This window comes from Saccopteryx leptura, unplaced genomic scaffold (genome assembly GCF_036850995.1).
Source record: "Saccopteryx leptura isolate mSacLep1 unplaced genomic scaffold, mSacLep1_pri_phased_curated manual_scaffold_85, whole genome shotgun sequence".
In the NCBI taxonomy this organism is placed as follows: Eukaryota; Metazoa; Chordata; class Mammalia; order Chiroptera; family Emballonuridae; genus Saccopteryx; species Saccopteryx leptura.
In genome coordinates, this window is record NW_027095767.1 from 42,501 (window position 1) to 47,593 (window position 5,093).

Consider the following 5,093-nt stretch of genomic DNA (forward strand, 5'->3'; position numbering starts at 1 on the left):
CGTTCGGTTGTGTGGCTGTGGCGCGGCTTTTTGAGTCGTTGGTCTGCCGTGGGGCGCTTCGGCTGTTTCCGACGTTTGGCCGTGGTGGAGTAGAGGCTGCTGTGGACGCTGGGTGGGGTGCGCGCTGTCTTTCGAACGGATGTGGCGGGGTCGATTCCGAGGGGCGGAAGAAGGAGCGTGTGGTCTGACTTGCCTGCGTGCCCGCGGCCGTGACCGTGGCGTGTCCTGGGAGCGGCGAGACCGCTAGGACGGCCCCTTGCTGAAGTTCTCTTGGAGACGTCCCGATGCTGACACTGCACCTCACGATAGGCAACCTCACGATAGGCACGCGGACCCCGGATGTTCTGGCTACCGCCCGAGCGGCTAGGGACTGGAATGCTAACGAAGCTCTGGCCGTGAGGAAGAGAGAAACGACTCCGTAGCCCCGCTGCTGGAGTGACCTAGGCGCCGAGTCTCCCGTAGAACTTACCTGCGAGACTGGGCTAGGGACAAGGGATGTGTATGTGTATCGGGAGGGGATGACCGGCAGAAGCTCTGGGGGAGAGGGGCTTTTCGAGAAGGAGACTTCGGAAAAAGGGATCGTGAGGAAAGGGGGGCTTTGGGGGGGGGGAGCACCGTGAGGGAGGCTTTTGGGGGAAGAGACCGTGAGAGAAGCGGAGAGAGGTGATGTTCCTTTGGAAGGAGGCTTAGAGAGGCCCTGGTGGGTCGGTTGCTTGGTTGGCTTTCAAGAATGGATGGACTTGTTTGTTTCTTTGTTTGTTTATCCACAGAGAGAGAAGAAGGAAGGGAGAAAGACAGGGAGAGAAATATCTGTGCTGCTGCCGAGAGGAGAGAAACAACCGTGATGTGGCCGCCTCTCGTTGGGCTCGCGACCTGGTCCTGTTGCCCCGACTGGGAATCGAACCGGCGACGTTTGGGCCCGCGGGCTGGCTCCTTCTCCGCTACGCTATGCCGGCCGCGGCCGGAAGCCCTGGTTTAGAGGGCACGGGGATTTTTGCCTGAGATCGACCGGCGTGGAGAGAAATAAAGAAGCCTTTTCCTTTTTACCTAAATCCTGGTTCCTACTTCGTAACCTTCCTTCTGCGAACCCAGAGTCAAGTCTTGCTGGTCAAGGATTCGCTCCCGAAACGGGGAATCGCGATTTGGACGGAGGGTGGGTAAACACCCCGAGGAGACGCGCCGGTGTGTGTTGCGTGCTGCGGTGCGGTGCCGTCCTCTGCTTCTCTTGTGTTTTCGGATTCAGTGATTGTCTTTCTCCATTCCTTCCCTTCCCGATTTCTGTTCGTATCCTGTCCTGTTTCGGGTTGAGGAGGTTCCTGCCGAGCTCCTTCTAGTTCTCGCTGTGTCGGCTGAACGTCGCCGTGACTGCCTTTCTTTTCTTTTCTTTTCTTTTCTTTTCTTTTCTTTTCTTTTCTTTTCTTTTCTTTCTTTTTCTTTTCTTTGTCTTTTCTTTTCTTTTCTTTTCTTTTCTTTTTCCTTCCTTCCCTTCCTTCCTTCCTTCCTTCCTTCCTTCCTTCCTTCCTTCCTTCCTTCCTTCCTTCCTTTTTCAACTCCGTTATCTTATGGGATGTGCGCCTCGGTTTGCTTTAGCAGTTTTCCTGGAGATCTCTCCATCTCTACCGGTTTAGGGCTCTTTTTCTGTCTCCTCGTGGATGGGCGATCCCATGGGTCTCTGTGCCTCGCCGAGGATCTGCGCGGTCTTTTCGATGCGGGGTTACTGCGATGCGGGGTGTTCTGTGAGAGGCAGGCGGCCTTCCCGGCGGAAGCGTGGCTCTAGCCTGTGCTGACCTGGAGCGCCGCGGCCCCGCCCTTCTGCCAGGAGCGGGTCGCATCTTTTAGCTCCCCTCCCTCCCCCGGCTGCTCAGCTTTTCCTAGGAAGACTTGCCTGCCGGCCCAGTCTTCGAATCCTACTCTCAGGACCCGGTGACCCGGAGCTGGCCTTCTTTCTCCTCCTGAGGAGAGCTCCCGCCGCCCTCGCCGCGGCCCCTTCACCCCCACCCCCACCCCCACCCCCACCCCGACCCCCGCCGCCTCTCTGCGGTCCGGTTCGCCCAAGAGCGAGCGACGGCCCGCTTTTCTCTAGAATAGAATCGGGTCCGCTGGGAGCCGAGCTTTCCGAGCACCTCGATGCGCTTCCCTCTCGGCTTTCTCCGCCGCCTGGCGGACGTGGTCTGTCTGTGGGGCTACCCTCCCGGACCGGCTGCTCGCCGGATTTAGCCCCGGGACGGCTCGGGGCCGCTTGAGACCGGGGCTCCGTGGTAGCCTCCTCGCCCCGGAGATGTCTCTTTCCTTCCGTGTAAAGCGTCTTCCGTCTCCCGTGGCCTCCGGCCCCTTCGGGGACCGATCTCTTGCCGGAACTTCAGGGTTGTATCTCCTGTGGATATCCGAGTCTCTGGAGGTGTGTTTTTTGTTTGCTTCTATATCTACCTACCTACCTACCTACCTACCTACCTACCTACCTACCTACCTAGCAACATATTTTAATTTCTTTATTTATTCATGTTTAGAGGGTGGCGAAGGCAAGGAGTAAGAGACGGAGAGAAGCATCACTGTCTGGTTGCCTCTGGTCCCCAACGGCGGGGGGGGGGGGGGGGACGCTGCCCACAACCCAGGCACGTGCCCTGACCGGGAACCGAGCCCGGACCGCGTGGATCGAGGGCCGGCGCTCAATCCACTGAGCCACACCAGCCAGGGCCCTTGTTTGTTTGTTTATTTCTTAGTTAGTTAGTTACTTACTTACTTACTTACTTAGTTACTTAGTTAGTGAGTCAGTCACTTGGCCTGGTTGGTTGGTTGCTCTGCCTTTTTGTTCGTCTGTCTTAATAGAGAAGCATATAAGTAAATGGAACATATATGGTTTTAAAGGATCTCACTTGGAGCAGTGAGAGCTGGCTGGCATGTCCTACCAGGGTTTTCCCCCAGAGCACGCCTAAATGAGTAAAAATCTATAACTGACCCCTGTTTCGGGACTGAGGCTTGGTCCAGCAAAGCCCTCCTCTGGATTTGCAGAATGAAGGTAGGAAATTGGAAACAAGGTATTAGGTAAAAAAATGAAAGGCTTCTTTATTTCTCTCTACACGGGACCTCAGGCAAAATTCCCTTGCCCTTCAAACCAAGGATTCTCCAAGCTCCATTACATTACAAAAGAAAAATCATTTACAGTAAAAAAAAGAAAGAAAGAAAAGAAAAGAAAAGAAAAGAAAAAAGGAGCAGAGCCTCCCCCTTGCTCTCTTTCTCTAAATGTATGAGGAAAAAAAAAAGCCCCTATCTCCTCCTGCTTTCTCTGCTTATCCTCTTCCCAATCTACATCCCTAACTCCACCCCTGTCCTGCAGAGCCCTTCTCCAGGAGCCCCGGTTCCTGGTCACCTTAGCAACGGGGCTAGAGAGTTGTTCTCCATTTCCTATGGCAAAAGGTTCATTAGCATCCTAATGCCTAGCTGCTTGGCTGGTAACTTTGGATTTAAAGGTTTGTGTGTGGAACGTGTGTTTTAGGGCCACAATCATGGAATCTCAAAGATAACCCCACAGATGGTCTGTCATAGTGGATCAAAAGAGCTTCACTGCGATCATAAAACATGACACACTCCTGGGTACTCTCCAGGGAGTTTTCGTGTCTCCTACATGCTCTTTCTCTCTCATTGCTCCACATCTGTGACGCTAGGCCATGAGATTCCCTGACTGACTGACTGACTGACTGACTGACTGACTGACTGACTGACTCACTCACTCACTCACTCACTCACTCACTCACTCCCTCGTTTGGTTGGTTGGTTGGTTGTTGGTTGGTTGTTGGTTGGTTATTGGGTGGGAGGGAGAAACGGAGGGAGAGAAACAACCACGTGTGGCGGCCTCATCGCTTGGCTCACAACCCAGTCGCGTGCCCTGACTGGGAATGGAACCGGCCACTTTTTGGTCCGCAGGCCTGCACCTTACCCACTACGCCAGAGATGGTTGTTTTGCTTTGTTTTGGCTTTTTAAATACTGTAGTTGTCCGAGTTCCATTCGACGCAAATTCTGTCGTTTTTCGACTGGTGACTGTTCAGTATCTTAGTTGTAATTCTACTGTAGTTTTACTGAGAGTCAAGCCACGTCTGCCCAGGCTGGCACGTTTTTAGCCCCGGTTCTCTTGTCTGTCTGTCTGTCTGTCTGTCTGTCTGTCTCTCTCCCTCCCTCCCTCCCTCCCTCCCTTCCTTCCTTTCTTCCTTTATTCTTTCTTTTCCCCATTCCTAAGCATGGGAGGGAGGGAGGGAGGGAGGGAGGAGGAGGAGGCAGGAGGGGGGAGACAGAGAGAGACAGAGACAGACAGACAGACCGACCGACAGACAGACAGACACGGAGGAAGGGAGGGAAACATCTCTGTCTCTGCGGTTGCAGAGAGGCGAGAGGCATCCATGTGCGGCTGCCTCGCCCATACCCCCCAACTGGACAATCAGCACATAACCCGGGCACGTGCCCCAACTGGGACTGGAACCGATGACCTTTTGCTTCGTAGGCTGGCGCCGAGCCACGGAGCTACACCGGCCGGGGCTGAGCCCGGCGTGTTTTGGAAGGGCAGATACTGTACGATGAAGAATTGTGTCTTTCTAAAGGGCGCATCTCTGTGACCTTCATTGATAAAGCTCCGCTCGTGGACAGTTAGGAAAAGAAAAGAAAAGAAAAAATTCTCTCTTTGATGTCGGAAAACTCTCTCAGCACGCAATGATTTACCATGAACTCCTGAGGGGTTTCATGGAGATAAAATGTGCAGCCCGGCCCGGTGTGGCTCAGGGAACGGATCTCCAGGCCTTCAAGCCACAGGGTGGCCGGCTTCACTCTCCTGCAGGGCCCGGGGCCTGGGTGGCCGGGCCGGGTTCCTGATTGGGGGAGGGCTGGAGGCAACCACCCTTTGGTGTTTTTCTCCCTCTTCCTCTCTCCTTTCCCCTCTGTCTAAAACTACGCAAATGAAATTGAAGAACAAGGAGGAGGAGGAGGAGGAGGAGGAGGAGGAGGAGGAGGAGGAGGAGGAGGAGGAGGAGGAGGGTATGAGCCCTGGCCCGGTGTGGCTCAAGAAATTGAGCCCCCGCCAGCCTGTGAACGAAGAAAAGAAGAAAAG